The sequence below is a fragment of the Sinocyclocheilus grahami genome, unplaced genomic scaffold (assembly GCF_001515645.1).
Source record: "Sinocyclocheilus grahami isolate Dianchi unplaced genomic scaffold, SAMN03320097.WGS_v1.1 scaffold1157.1, whole genome shotgun sequence".
Taxonomy (NCBI): domain Eukaryota; kingdom Metazoa; phylum Chordata; class Actinopteri; order Cypriniformes; family Cyprinidae; genus Sinocyclocheilus; species Sinocyclocheilus grahami.
The window spans coordinates 338,260-355,144 of record NW_015506336.1 but is presented as its reverse complement, the minus strand read 5'-3'; the positions used below and the strand labels follow the sequence as shown (position 1 = coordinate 355,144).

The 16,885-nt window shown below is 38.1% G+C and overlaps 1 long non-coding RNA gene across 1 annotated transcript; it reads left to right on the top strand.

The window, feature by feature from the left end:
* Nucleotides 1-594: 594 nt before the first annotated feature.
* Nucleotides 595-16,197, top strand: LOC107567416 (uncharacterized). Its single transcript, XR_001606645.1, has 3 exons — nt 595-682; nt 1,673-1,683; nt 16,180-16,197. It is a non-coding gene; the product is annotated as an uncharacterized lncRNA (long non-coding RNA).
* Nucleotides 16,198-16,885: the final 688 nt, after the last annotated feature.

Below are 16,885 nucleotides of genomic sequence, written 5' to 3'. Positions count from 1 at the left end.
AATAAACCATGTTCAATTTGTATATATTGTGCTGGATTTATTTGCTATTAAAGATAGGCCTATGCTATAATTTTGTAGAAATTTCTGCATAACGGATTGTCCGTTTATGGTAAAGGAGATAATGTAAATTTAGAGAATTTTCTGTTTTAAATTGAAAGGAAATGTCCGTAAATTTAACAGAAAATATCCTGGTAATTATCCTGGTACATTATCCGTTTTTTTTTTACAGTGTAGTCTAGACTACAGATCAGAATGATATTTTACTCTTTCCTTTGCATTGGCAGATTATCTGCTTATCAGAATGGTCTGATAAAGAAAATTTATTTATATCATGTTATATGCCATTTTGTCAGGAGGCCTAGGAATTTAAGGAGTCACATGAATGCATTTAGTCCTGACTGCAGTCACTCTGGAACGGGTTTCAATGACCACACATGAGTAAATGGATGAAACGGAGAACAGAGGAGCAGTGTCCTCAATGCAGACCGTGCTATACTGATAATTCAAAGGTTACACCTCCCATAATAGATCAAAGATCACTATATGATATTCATGATATACAATGTAACATATGTACATATACAATGTATATATGAAGAGTTAATTTGCAAAAGCCTCTAAGTGCCATCTGAAATTTTCATCTGAAATGAGCATCTTTATCAGGCTCCTATCTTTATGTTCAGTAATTTTACTCTACTGGCAATACCTAGGTCCTTTTCTATGTATTTCACTGTATATATACATTGTATATATACACACTCACTGTATACAGGTATACATAAAATATACAATATACAATAAATATACAAATTTATTTATTTATTTTTGCTGTCCACCAGATGAAAATTGCAAGCCTGACTATAAATAATCAGGCAATTTTTAGGCAACATGGTTTGAGGTATAAAGTCTCTTCATGTGACTTAGGTCACTCCTTTAATGTAAATCTGTTTTATAATCTATATAATTTTATAATCTGCCAAGTGAATATACTAAGTCTCGTGATAAAAATAAATAAAAATAAAATAAATAACAGCACACCTCTCCTCAGTTTTAATATTTTAATTGTCAGTATAGGGGGTTTACAAAAGCAATAGCAATAATAGTGATGTTCACCCAACCTTGACTAATTATAAGTAAAAAAATTGTGCTTTCGGGTCAGTGCTGTTTGTTCAAGTTTGCATATCTCCAGTATGGCTGCTATCCAAATAAACCACACTGGGGCTGATTTCAGCCATGCTGCCATGCCAGGACATCATAATTATATCCGTAACAAGCATCTTCAACATGTCCAAACATAAAAAAATATAACCATCTCTTGTATTTCTGACTCTCTCTGTCTCCTGTCAGGCATGAATATATATCTGCATTTCCCCTGTTTGCTCTAACCCCCTGTTATGGCATTAGGTTACATTAGGAGTTGATTCACAAAGATTTCACGAGTGGTTGAATTTGTTTGGCTGAGCTGGCAGTCTGTGGCCACCTTCGTCTCCCTCTCTCTCTCTCTCTCATTTATTGAAAATATTACAGAGAGCAGGCTCGCCCAAACCTTACAGGGGTTTTCTGCCCTCAGCAAAACAAGAGCAGCAGATTCTAGATAGACTGAAATAGAAAGAAGAGGGCATATTCATTATTCATGTAAGAATGGAGAGCTAAGTTGTACAATCAGATACAGTATTTAAACCTGTGCACTATACAGATCAGTGTTCAAAAGCTATAAACGGATTTTGAAGAGATTTGTTTTTTTATTATTACTAATTGTCCTTGAATCATTTATTTGTGGTGATTTATTGTATATTTCCATCTGATTATGGTGAACGCAATGTAATATTTAGGGATTCTCCTATCATAAAAGCAAGAGATTATATTTTCTCAGTTTCATAAAGTCACTTTTTATATTTGATCAAAAATGAGCTACCGTTTGAATTCATCAAAGACTAATTCTGGTGTAATTTAACAAATAAATACAAAAGAACAAGCAACTTTTGAACATTTCAGAATTTCCCTGCTGCTGTTTTCATTTGCTATGGAAGTAAGTACACAATCATCATTTTATTTAATTGTTTCATCAAGCTTAAGGCTTTTACTGAAATCCTTCAGGACAAGAAGTCTTTGTTTTGTTTGTTTGTTTTTTTCTCCACAAATGTAAAGTATATAAAATATATGGAGCCTTGAGCTGACATAATGCAAGTGTTTAATGAAACATGGTGGTGGACAGTAACGTTAAGACTAGTGCATGAGGTGATACCTGTTAACAGCATTGACCGGATATTGTATTATAATGAGAGCAGAAGAGAGAAGGAAAGAGTGTGAAACCTTGAGGGGCAGAGAGAGTTTTTTTTTAACAGAAATATTTTGTAACAATATAACACTCTATACTGTCTGTAATAACGTTTGATCTTGCATCCTTGCTGAATAAAAATGTTAACATTTCTTAAAAAATAAAAAGCTTACTAACTCCAAACGTTTAAATGGTAGTGTAATGTGATGAAAACAAAACCCAACATTTTTTATTTTAATTTTTAATGGTAGATTAAGATTGTGTGTTAACTTGCTCCGCAAGACTTCAAAAAGATATTTTTGTTCCAAACCAGCTCTGTTTAATTTTCATTTGACAAGGTCAGGGGGCTTTGAATACCTCACTCATTGCCATTCTATAGCCAATAAGTGGAAACAAATAGCTTGCTTTCTTAACCTTGTTTTGGTTTCTCTGGCAATTACAAAAGAATCTTTATAATGTTGTTCCGTGACCTTTGACCGCAGTTGGTACGAGAGACAGCTGCGGTAAACCTGATCTTATTTCCAGCCTCAGGGCATTTTTCTTTATCAACCTTCGACACGAACCAAACTTCACAATGCACATAGTTCACTCCATCACCCGAAACTTGATAAGAAATGAGGAGTCATGAAAACCAGCCTACAGGCAAGGAGTTATCCATCCATCTTACTGACAGATGTCAGTCCCAGAGTTTTCGATCAACTGTCAGGATGCAACATTGAACAAAACTCAAGGAGACATTTTGCTCTTGTGTCCACACAAACAGATTAGGAGTAGGAAACAAGGAGCATATAAAAATAACAGAAAACTAGGACCAACCAAAAACTAGAAATTCAACTAGTCAACTCCAGAGATACCTGTCAGTCTGACAATGTGTCATACGTGAAATAATAATGTGAGGCTTGCATTAGGGCATTAAGACCTACGGTATGTTTCCTGTTATGGGCACAGGTGGTCAAAAGCAAGAAGGAAAGACTGAAAGCTATAACATAAGTTTGAAAACAGAGCAGTTGACCCCTGGCTGCTTCTAGTTGCAATGGCATCAGCAGTGCCCATATCTAAACAAAGATGCTTGAAGCTAAACACACAAGAACGCAGGAATTCTCCCTAGAGCTTGGGGGGGGGGGGGGGGGGGGGGGAACAACAGAGCAGCACTTTGAGTTTTTTGTTCCCCAGTGCCAACTGATATGCTTTTCATTGTCCCTAACTTTTTTTTTTGACCCAGAGGAACTACCTATAAGGTATTTTGCTGTGTTCTGTGTTAAAAGAATAGATAGATAGTTGACTTATTAACACTAAAAAATAATTAACATTCCAGTAATCATCATATTACTTCAGCCTTTGTTATCTGCCAAGATGGAGAAATCTGTGATACAAACAACATTAAATACAAGCCTGTGTTGAGTTTGTAAGAAAATTGATTAACATTGTTAAACAACCATCCATACAAATCCAATTGATAGTGGATCAAAAATGCAAAGCATTCCTGAAATACCAAGATGGTTCAAACATTTCAATTAAAGCAGGTGTAAAAAAAAAAAAAAAACTGCATCCCCAGGTTAAGGTGCAACATTTTGAATAGAAGAATTGGCTTCCTTTCAATTCATGATTATGAATTAGCATATAATTGTCACACTTCACAGGAAGTTCACCAGAATTTCAACACAGGTAATGGTTATATTAATTAATTTAATTCTACCTCTGTATATTCAAAGGTTTTAGCCTTTATTGAGATGGGATAGCAAAGAGTGACAGAAATCAAAGTGGTAGAGAGAGGGGGACATGTTCGGGAAAAGTCCACGAGTTAGGACTCGGGGCGCCCAGAGCACAATTCTAAATCCTGTTTGCTGCATCAATTCAAATCCAATTAAAATTCAACAATTGAATTGGAAACAGATTCTCAGTTTAATTGAAAATGGTACATATATGCTGTGAATGACAGTGCCAAATGCTGTAGATGGGCCAGCGGCAAACAGCTGTTATACAAGCTTGCTGGACTGTCCACATGGTGGGTTTCTCAATGTCCTAGAACATACTGAAACACACTTTCACTGCTGACAACAATAAAGCCATAGCACAAACACACTCACACACGGCCAGAAGGTGCATACCCAAACACACACATACCCCCAAACACCTGACCTGGAAAACATAGGACAGCTAACCCAAGGTGACCCAAGGAAACGCTGGGGTAGGCCCAATTAATTGGACTTTTTGCTCAGGCCCCGTCTCCCTCAATTGTACAAATCTGTCAGACACATTATTAATGTGTACACTGGTGAAGGGAAAATATTTTTAACCCCATTAAAGTCAACCAAGGGTAAAGTGGGTGTATGCTTATGCTGGCACTATTTCAAACTACCCTATTAGCTGGTCTGCGAGTGCGTAAGGGTGAATGTATGTGTGTGCTTTAATTTGAGTGTGTATCTGAATGGGTATGACTGTGTGTGTTAGTGTGGGGTGGAGGGATATAGGGTATCTTGGATAAACAGTCTGTGTAAGGACATTATTTTTTAAAATCCTGCTTACTGGAGGCTTAAAGGTAACACTGAACAGCATTAAAGTGAAGTGGTATTACTGCTATTGTGCAGAGGGTTCAAAAGTTCACATCCAGGTCTTGCTGACTGAACCCCGGTGGCCAATGAAAATAGTGCTGTCTAGATTAGTCCAATGACCTTCTTTTTGCCAAATATTCATGTCTGGGTGCTGGGCTTTGAACGCTTAGAGCAGCAGGATTAGTCTGCTCAAGTTTGACCACACCATGATGGTCTTACTGCAATGCTGTGCGCTGACCTAGCTACTGAAGTCAGAGAGAGCAGTGGCACTTATCAGTACACTCTCACAAACGTGAAACATTAATATTCTTTAAACACACATCCTTCGTACAACTTGTAAAAGTGATCTAGATTTGAGTTAAATCAGTTTACTGATTTTGCTTGTGTTTAAAACCCCCCAACCAAACTGCAGAGTTATATTTGAAAACACATTTGGGTCGAGAGCTCATGTCTTCAGGGACCCTGCATCTGAAAAGCCAATATGCCATGTGAAACAGATGTTGGATCAAAATTCGGGATCCACAAACAATGGAGTGAGGCAAAAGCAGGGTGGCAGTGGCTCAGGGACTTGTCTACTACAATGCCATTTTATTTAACAAATGACTGGCTAAATGTTTCAGACGAAGAGCCGATAAACCAAATAGACCAAACATTTCTGCATAATCCTTTAAACAAAACTATGTTGATTATTAGTTTAATACTACTTCAGGGACTCAGGGGAAATATTCTTACTCTCTATTCTACAATACAACAAACCACAAACTTAGTTAGTAAACAAAATTGTTTATACATTTTATTTAGCAGGGCAGGTGAAAGCCACACATAATTTTAGTTAAAACAACGGTAACACTTTATTTCGATAGTCCACTTTAGACATTCTATTAACAGTAAGTAACTTTGCAACTACATGTCAACTAGCAGTTAGTAGAGTATTAGTAGACTGTTTGCTTAATATCTTCTAACACTTTCTTTGTCAACTTACTCTACTAATCCTAAACCTACCCTAACAGTCTACTCTGAGAGTTAGTAGACATGTAGATGCAAATTAATGAGAATTAGTTGACATATAGTAACAAAGTTACTTATAGTTAGTAGAATGTCTAAAGTGGACTATCGAAATAAAGAGTAACCAAAACAACTGACTCGCTGACAGTTAATCTTTGCATCAGAATATGTCTTCTCCCCTGTATATAGCAGCATGTCAAAATACAGAACACACAATATTCACAAAATAGTTGGTGACTATTTCACAGATGACCTACTGTTTTCCATCAGAATTCTGAAGTATGCATCCGAGGGATAGTTTACTACCCCGTGAGGGCATGGACAAAGAGCTGTCAGATTCAAAAGACTGTAAAACCCAACCAGTTAACTTAGGGTATTTCATTTCAGGAAACAAAGTACATTTAATTCAAAGTAACTAGCAAAGAGACTATCACTGCTCTGGCATGTGCACATTTATTGCTTCTCAAATAAAGAAAGATGTAACATATATAATCTTAATACTCTGTGGCCCATCCTCGCCCTAACCAGGAGCTCTGCTCTTCAGCAGAATGGTAACCCCCAAATCTCCAACATAACAGAAACCCCTTTAAATCCCAACATAACTTAAACGTTAAACAGTAACATCACCCCAATATTAATCTTGTACACAAGCTTTTTTATGCAGTCTCAAGCAAAGGATGTTGAGAACAAGAAATCTGCTGAGTTCCCATTTTTCTATTATGTGCAATGAAGTTTCAGTCATATTTGAGTGAAATGAAATACCGGTTTTACAGCAGAACCTGCAAATCTAAAGAACACACTAAATAAGTTCTTCATAAAATACAGTACAAATTCAACTACAAACATTTCTCCTTCAATTACCAAGTAAGCAAAAGCCAAACAAGGCCCATGAATGACCCCTAAGTGCTCAGAAAACCACTCATGTGCATGTTTCTTAAAAAGGAGATAACAGGGAGGGAGCAGAAATATCTTTTCCAAGTGCCTCACCCAACCAAAATTTAATTGCTATCATTTTTAACATGGAGCAACTCCTAGAACTCAAATTCCATGGAGTAACTCCAAAGGGCCAAAAAGGCTTATGCTTTCTATGAGTGGCAGATTCTTGAGAGAGCTGCAAGTCTCTTGTTGGGGTTTTCAGATACTGTGTTTGGTATTAACAGTAAGTAACTTTGCAACTACATGTCAACTAGCAGTTAGTAGAGTATTAGTAGACTGTTTGCTTAATATCTTCTAACACTTTCTTTGTCAACTTACTCTACTAATCCTAAACCTACCCTAACAGTCTACTCTGAGAGTTAGTAGACATGTAGATGCAAATTAATGAGAATTAGTTGACATATAGTAACAAAGTTACTTATAGTTAGTAGAATGTCTAAAGTGGACTATCGAAATAAAGAGTAACCAAAACAACTGACTCGCTGACAGTTAATCTTTGCATCAGAATATGTCTTCTCCCCTGTATATAGCAGCATGTCAAAATACAGAACACACAATATTCACAAAATAGTTGGTGACTATTTCACAGATGACCTACTGTTTTCCATCAGAATTCTGAAGTATGCATCCGAGGGATAGTTTACTACCCCGTGAGGGCATGGACAAAGAGCTGTCAGATTCAAAAGACTGTAAAACCCAACCAGTTAACTTAGGGTATTTCATTTCAGGAAACAAAGTACATTTAATTCAAAGTAACTAGCAAAGAGACTATCACTGCTCTGGCATGTGCACATTTATTGCTTCTCAAATAAAGAAAGATGTAACATATATAATCTTAATACTCTGTGGCCCATCCTCGCCCTAACCAGGAGCTCTGCTCTTCAGCAGAATGGTAACCCCCAAATCTCCAACATAACAGAAACCCCTTTAAATCCCAACATAACTTAAACGTTAAACAGTAACATCACCCCAATATTAATCTTGTACACAAGCTTTTTTATGCAGTCTCAAGCAAAGGATGTTGAGAACAAGAAATCTGCTGAGTTCCCATTTTTCTATTATGTGCAATGAAGTTTCAGTCATATTTGAGTGAAATGAAATACCGGTTTTACAGCAGAACCTGCAAATCTAAAGAACACACTAAATAAGTTCTTCATAAAATACAGTACAAATTCAACTACAAACATTTCTCCTTCAATTACCAAGTAAGCAAAAGCCAAACAAGGCCCATGAATGACCCCTAAGTGCTCAGAAAACCACTCATGTGCATGTTTCTTAAAAAGGAGATAACAGGGAGGGAGCAGAAATATCTTTTCCAAGTGCCTCACCCAACCAAAATTTAATTGCTATCATTTTTAACATGGAGCAACTCCTAGAACTCAAATTCCATGGAGTAACTCCAAAGGGCCAAAAAGGCTTATGCTTTCTATGAGTGGCAGATTCTTGAGAGAGCTGCAAGTCTCTTGTTGGGGTTTTCAGATACTGTGTTTGGGCATGTTTGTGCACATTTTCAGAAGTTATTCTCTTCACTACTTGTGATTTTGTTCATCGTCTTAATTGGATAGATGGCACTGTTTTGTGCAACAGTGCTCGCAATGTTACATTTGGCAGAGTCAAAGCTCTCATTTACATTCCTTACACAATCAAAGTACAAGATGAGGTAATGAGAGAGGGAGAAAGCAAAACAGAATGAGGGAGGGAGAAAAGGAAATGACTGAACTTTCTGTATAGCGCTTTGTAATTGTCACCATAACACGTGTGGTAATTTGTTTGGATTCCTTTGTAAGCGGAGAGGGCTGCTCACTCATGCTTTGGATTTGTGTCGGCTGCTGAAAGCAGAACATGCATAAATAAGGTGCCTCAGCAACTTCACTTATGAGCTAAACTAATGTCATTCCAGAGAGAGTAGGAAACAGTTCTCAAAGACCCTCAGCCATAACTGCACTCCCCACAGACATATTTGTACACATTGGCTGATTCTCAGTTTCTGTACTTGCGTGCAGGGCATTTTGGCTATTGAAAAACAGCCCTTTAACGGTATTTTGAGTGTGCCAATGCAGAGATGTAGAAGTAGGTGCTATGAGCGATGTCTGAATGCTGAGGGAATAAAACATTTCTTATTGTGCTACTGAGATTAATAGAGTGTGGAACATAAAACAAAAATTATTTCAAGCATAGTTTCAAAGGAATATCAGATATATGCGGGTGTTGGTATGTTTTTGTTTGCAATTCCATCTACTTCCCATTTAAAATAAGCTGCACATTCTAAAAGTGCAACAATGAACAAAAACCACATAAAACACAAACAAAACACAGACTTTAGAATATGTACAGTATGTATATGTTTTGCTGATGTATTTAAGTTTATTGCCATATTTCATGACAAATACTCAACAGTTAATATAAGTGAAAGCATTTAATAAAATTCAAACTTAAAGAAAAAGACTAAACCATTTTGTATATGCAACTCTATAAAAGATGTTAGCTGTATTTATGATAGAAATTTTATCTATCATAAATACAATTTATGATAGATGGGGGGGGGGGGGGGGTTCTCTTGATTTTTATCAAGTTTCTCTTGATAAAAATTGTAGTTTCATGTGTTTCAAAAATTGTGGGCAGACCAAAAATATACAGTATGTTTTATAGCGAGTGCTTCAATATTGACATTTTGGAAGACATTTGAGGACCTGATAAACACATACCAAAAATGAAATGTATTTTAATCTAAACCTCACAGAAACTTGTTGACATTTAAAGCATTTATTCATTTTTCTTTAAGTTTTCTTTACATTTGCATTATAATTTTATTTCTCACAAGTATAGTAATACCAGCACTCAGAACTTTTTTTCTTTCTTTTTTTTTACTGTTATTTTACTTTCCATTGACTTCTGTTGTTTTTATACTGCACTGATATTAATTTCTACCCCTCACCCTTAAACCTAACTAACCTTTGGCTTTTTTTTTTTTAGATTTTAATTTAATTCTTCTATTTAGTAGATTTACGGGGCTGTTTTCATCTTGGGAATCATTGGCTGGTTCCTAGAATGTAGGCAAAACCTGACCTATAAACACACTGATGGCTGAAGTGCAGGGCTCCAATACACAGCCAGTTGTTGTGTATGGAAGACTACTTTCAGTGAGTGTGTGGTCAGTCACATCACGTAATTAACCATGAGGATTATAGAACGTAACACAAAGGGCTTTAAAGGCAGATAAGGTAGAACAGAGTTAATCAAAGAAAACCTTTTTTTAGATTTTAATTTAATTCTTCTATTTAGTAGATTTACGGGGCTGTTTTCATCTTGGGAATCATTGGCTGGTTCCTAGAATGTAGGCAAAACCTGACCTATAAACACACTGATGGCTGAAGTGCAGGGCTCCAATACACAGCCAGTTGTTGTGTATGGAAGACTACTTTCAGTGAGTGTGTGGTCAGTCACATCACGTAATTAACCATGAGGATTATAGAACGTAACACAAAGGGCTTTAAAGGCAGATAAGGTAGAACAGAGTTAAAGGTCAGCAAGTTCAAATGTCCTGATGAAGAAAGTGGTCAATACAAGCACCTTGAAGGTGGACATGTGTGCTGACTTCATTGTTTCCCATTAATATTTACAACTATTTTCCATGCGATCTGGAATTTCATAACAGGTTTGAGTTGATCATGTGAATTCATTATGTTGACCAGCTGAAAGCTGCTTGGTTTGAAAGTGACTTCTGTCTGCGTTGTGCTTCATACATTGCTACACCATTGACAATAGACAACAGACCAAGCAGCTTTCTGTTGGCCAATACGGCAAATCCATGTGACCAACTAAAACCCATTGCGAAGTCCTTTAGAAGGCCAGATTGCTTTATGTTCACAGAAGCATGTTTTCAAAGAAACATTTACAACAAAACTGATATACTAATTTGGCCATAACTCAAATATCACACATTAGGTATAATAACATCACTATTTTTGATCCAACAATAGGATGTTTGTCTCCCAAGTGCATAAAAAACATGAGGAGAACAAAAGCTATCAGTGGAGTGCTCCCACCAGCTGCATCCAAACCCTGGCATGATGGGAGAAGAAGTCACTCACCCGGCACGGGGCAACCCTTGGGGGCAGACTAGACATGTCCATCAAAAAAAAGCACCTGGAGCATCTCCCAAAATCCCCACCAGCCCCCTCCATCCATCTCCCATGCAGCCCGAGAGCTAACCCAGATGTGAGCCTCGCGGGGCGGATCAGGGCCCGGGAACGTGTGCACTCTGTTGTGACTAGTACCAGATGTGCTCCATTGACCCAAAACACCCAGCCAGTAGACATGCCACATAGGCATCACACAGACCCACCACACAATCAGCGACACACCTGTTTCCATTCACACTCCGGCCTGGGAGCCCTGCACGGCCGTCAGCACTCACCACATGTCTGTTTTCTCTTTCTTCCTCCGTTTTCTACCCCCTCCCACTCTTTATTTTTTCTATCTGTCAAACTCATCTCCAAAGTGTTTACTCTAGGGGCTAATAAGAAACCCGAACAGATTTATTCATTAGAACACGGCGGCTAATGATATGAAAAGAAATAATAATTGAGTTTTCCATCCAAACACTGAGAGCCAATTTCAGGACGTGGAAACAAGATACGGGATAGAAGAGGCCTGTTTGATTTGAGGGCTTGTTTCATGTTACTGATTCTAAATTAGCTTAAGTAAATACACCTGCGTGACCCCAGAGCCCCGCAGAGGTCGAAGTCATTCAAACATTTAAAGAATGATAATTAAATTACCCTTGGTGCTGAACAACTTTAATTTGGTAGCATCGCAAATTGTTTCCAGCCTTTTCCCCCCAACAAGTGGCTCCTTCAGCCTCCTGGTTTAATATTTTATCAGCTTAGACTTGTAGCTACAAACAAGTGCTCATTTTCAGAACTGTAAGTAATCAAAGACAATTCACCTCAATTAGATGCGCTCCAAGTTGCAGTGCGGTTTACTTTGCGAAACGGTATACTGGGGGGGGGGGGGGGGGGGGATCGGTTTGGGGGGGGGGGGGGGTTGGGTGCTCTCGACCACTCAAGCATGAAACTGTACAAAACTAAAAATGGAATACAAGATGAAGAAGCGCTTCAGGCCAATCAAACTGCTGAACTTGCCGCTTTCTTGATTTATAGACTGAAATAAAGTTGTCTCGGAGTGATATTGAAATAGGGCTGGGGACTTTGGGGTCATATTTCAGTTGCTTGCGGTCAAGCTCTGGGCCCAGGTGGGGCTGCTTATGAGTCCTCTTCTGAGGTCCTAGCGAAGTGCTGCCACTGGAGCACAATAACTCTTAATTCTGATGCCTGGCTGGGATCCAGCAGCTCTACTACCTGAGTCTGTTTGAAGAACGACATGTTTGGCCGGGTATTTAGCCATGCTGTTTGAGCTCTAACGCCCCGAGCACAGAACATGGCAGCCTGGCAAAGCAATTCAGCCCTTCTCTATGATGAAATTATTCAATTCACCAGCTGACAGGATTGGCAATTGCATTATCTACAAACTCTTTGACCTGTACGATGAACGAGTTCCTTAAAAATGTCCCTTTCTGTTCCCTTACAAAGTTCACAATGATCAACTACACAATAAGTTTCTGCGAGTTGCCTGCTAACGCTCATGAAACTACAATCACACAGACTTATATTCTCCCTAAAAATATACAGTATGACATGAAGAAGATTCACCATCCTCATGACTGTCAACACACACACACACACACACACTGACACACAAAATACTACATAATATGGTCATCACTGTTTTCTCTCTTCATATTTCAGAGGGCATGAGGGCTGAGGGGTGTTGCTCTGTCTTTGATTTTGCTCTGTGCTGGAACATTTTTTTATGTTGCATTAAAAATTAATAACGATTAACCCAGTTGAAGCTCTGCACAGGCTGAGTTCAAAGAGCTGTGAGCCCAGAGCAGGCTCGCTCGGTTAAACTCCATCTGGGGTTACTGCACTGCAGCGCAGTACATAATCCACTCTATACCTACGAACCGGGCTGAAAACTTGTGGCATGGTAGAAATTAGCTAATTTCCAAGTGCTATTCTTTCAGAAGCATCCTATTTAGCACTTTCCCTCTTATCTCTCTCTCTTTCTCTCTCTCTGTTCACCTGAATCTGACCTCTTGATCCACTGCGAGCGTTCTGTAACATGGCATGTTCAGCCCAAGACTGGACACCTCAGAGATCAAAAGCAATCTCCTCTGAGCTGCAATTACCCAGACCTAAAATCCCTCCAAGCCCTTTCGCTCTTTCTCTTTATTTCTTTCTCAATCCCTCCTTTGCTGACCCACCCCCTCCCTCGAAGCGGGTGGCTTCAACACATTTGGCCCCAACCAAAAAAAAGCCTTTGTTTACATGGAGTGACCATGAAGAGTTTGAAAGCAGCCAAACGCTGTCAGAAGACATGCATGTTCTGCAGAGCTCGGAGTGCTTGCATGTGTGGGTGTGTTAACACATGATCCCATGACCCACTCACTGAGATTTCACCACTAAAGGCACGTTAAGACCTCCAAACAAGGCTGTGTGAGTGTGAGAATGTTTATGCATTACAGTGGATGAGTTCTGTGAATATCAAAGACATACATGATGAATAGTCTGCGAAGTGAAGCATAACTACAGTATATGCTTTATTTGTGCAATAAATGAAAAAAGAGAAATACAAATCCCCTCTGGGAATATTCCTACTACTTGGGATCAACACTTCTATATGGCTCTTGTTTTCTTGGCCTGGTACGACATGATGGACTTACATCATCTGCATACAATGTAGCTTGTGTTTTTGGGTCCCATTATGGTTTGACATGGACTTTTATGTTTCTGCATTGTTTGTTGTTCTGGAATCAGACAAAATGAAAACACATGAGGTGCGGAGCGATTTATTCGTGCTCCGGCAGTTCACTGCGTCTGACAATGCCAGTAATCTCTGCCAAACCATTCCACAACACTCATAATCAGCCGTCATCTCTTCCTTCTTTCATATCCCCTGCCTGACCCCGGCCCGGGAACTCACTTCATAGAACTCTCATTGTCTTCAAGCAAAGAGCATCCGTGTCCCAGGAGCGTCAGCCTTCGAAGTAAATGGCAGAAAAACCATGAGGCTTAATACTCAGTCTACAGTCAGGGGAGGGCCTTGAGCAGACAGGCTGGAGAAAGCAAGAGGGATGGGGGGTTGGTTCCTGGCATCTCCCCCTCTCCTAGACTGCATGACTGCTGCATGGTGGAAAGGAGAGGTCACGCTGTCTGCGCTCGGTCTGCAGTGATGCATCTGCACAAATACGGCCTCACTGTTAGCCATTATGTACTTATTAGTGCTGATTATCTCCTGATAGCTTCAGAGTCTGTTGGTTTCCCTGAGCTTGACGTGAATGATGGGCTTTGTTTAACCTCAGTGGAACATATCTTCTGACCCTGTAGATGACAGGACAGAGAAATTGTGGAGAATGCTTGCAATATGGGCATCTGCAGGCTAATCAGGGTACAGTAGAAACAGTCTTCTTCTCTTGGTTAGGTGTGATATCAGGTTCAGTGACAAAATAGAGAAATTGCAAACTCTTTAAATTTATATGTTCACATCTATCTATACCATTTAAAAGGAAAGTTCAAATGTAATGACTCTAAAATGTCATGGAGTGTAATCACCAAGTTAAAACAAAATTTTATTTTTTTACTATACTACTATACCATATACTACTACTCAAAAGTTTGAGTTGGTAAGATTTCTAATGTTTTTGAAAGAGGACATCTCTTATACTCACCAAGGCTGCATTTATTTGATTAAAAATACAGTAAAACTGTAACATTGTGAAATATTATTGTAATTTAAAATAATTTTCAATGTACTTATATTTTAAAATGTTACATATTCCTGTGATGGCAAATCTGAATTTTCATCAGACATTACTCAGTGTCACACGATCCTTCAGAAAATCATAATATGCTCCTTTGAAACTCAAGAAACCTTTATTATTATCAATGTTGAAAACATCAGTGTTGCTTAATACTTGTGGAAACATTGATACTTTCTTTTCTTCTCAGGATTCTTTGATGAACAGAAAGTTAAAAATTACAGCATTAAAATACATTTGAAAAATAAACAGTGAAGCACAGACCACATCACAAAAAGAGCGTTTTATATTATTCAGGCTTTTTGAAGATGAAAGTTAAAAATATGATAAGGTCTTAAACTAGAATTGTATAGACCCTCATTTTAAACACCCTTTAGATCCCACTGGTTGCCCTTTCTATTCTCCTAAAAAAAAGCACAACTTTTGAGGTGAAAAAGGCAACAAAAAATAGTCAACCGAAGCTGTTCCATTACATATTCCTTTTATCTTTACTCTTCCATCTTTACTCTTCCATTATGCATTTTGTGGTGTTATAAAACATGGACAAGACCAGCCTTTCTCTCCACAAATGCTCCCCCAGAGTCCTCACAGATCTGGCCTGGCAGACATATTCAATTTACAGTTATCATTGCTCTCACTTCCTGCTCCATACTCACACACACACACACACTCAGTCTAAGATGTCTCTGCTTGAGGTACCAAGCGCTTTTCCCAAATCCTCATTTTTTCCCTGGGTATTTTACCAAAGTGGGGGACAGTGGGTATTTGTGTCAGGTCAGAAGTGAAACAGAGACCTGACATGAGTCTCTGGCAGTGAAGACAGGTGACCGTGGTCCAGCCTGCCAGATGAGAGCACACTTCATAAAGGGTAAGAAGTGTGGCAGACCCCCCGTGGCTGGAGCTGTGATGAGTCTTGGTGTTGTTATGTTAAAAAGAATCCCTGTGGCTGGCTTTGCTGCTCGCTGATAAGAGGAGCAGAAGGTGCTTGTCTTGGGCTGAGGGTGAAACTTAGCATACACTCTCCTTGAAGGGAAAAGGGGTTGCGAGAATGACTTTCACACTCCTTTTTTAATATCATATAAAGCCGTTGTTTTGAACTTTGAGAGGCTGTGGCCTACTAGTTATTTTATATCACTTATTACTCTGGCATTCCAAACATCACATCAATAAACATGATTGAAAACCATGTTTGAATCTTAATTACCAGGGACAATGACATGTAAAAGTCATTTTCAAATCAATTTAAAACACATGCAAACAATAATAATAATAATAATAATAATAATAATAATAAAGCAATTTTAAAAAGTTTAAAATAGTTTTAAATTTATACATTCAAAAATAACTTGAGATGTAAACATCCAGTAAAAAGTGGGGAAAAAAAGAAAAACAATCCTTAAAACACAAATATCATGAGTTATTAATTGATAAACACTATAGAACTAACCTTGCCGTGTCATAAAAGGTCAAAAGGTAAAATTATCTAATATTTTAAGAGACTATTTATGCATACACACACAGACACACAGACACACACACACACACACACACACACACTAAAAGTGACACTAAAGTACTTAGCTACAAATTATACAAAAATGCTATTGTTTTTAACGTTCTATTCATCAAAGAATCCACGAAAAATGTACCAAGGTTTCCACAAAAATATTAATCAGCACAGCTGATTTTAAATATTGATTGAGCAGCAAAAATCAGCATATTAGAATGATTTCTGAAGGATCATGTGACACTCCAGTCTGAAGTAATGGCTGCTGAAAATTCAGCTTTGCCCTCACAGAAATAAATTACAATATAAAATATATTAAAATAGAAAACTGAATTGAATATTGACTGAAAACAGTATAATTTCACAACATTACTGTTTTTACTTTGTGTTCAATAAAAGAATGCAACCTTAGTGAGCATAAGAGACTTCTTTGAAAAACATTTTGAACAGTATAAAATCATGTTCATCATAACAGTGGCGTATTGAAGTCATTTTATGTTTAAAAAACATTTTGAGGGTCACATCATTGACTCACCATCCTGTAACACACATACCAGCATTAAAGTGCAGCTTAGCCACATTTACTAAATGAGACTCCTTTCTAACTCAAAAAACATGCCATTTATGCCATTTACGCTCTCACAGCCAGCTGGATTTTGAACCCAAGCCATGGGGTGCTCGAGGGATCAGGCACAGACAGGCCAAACCTTGTTGATTTCTCTGGTTTG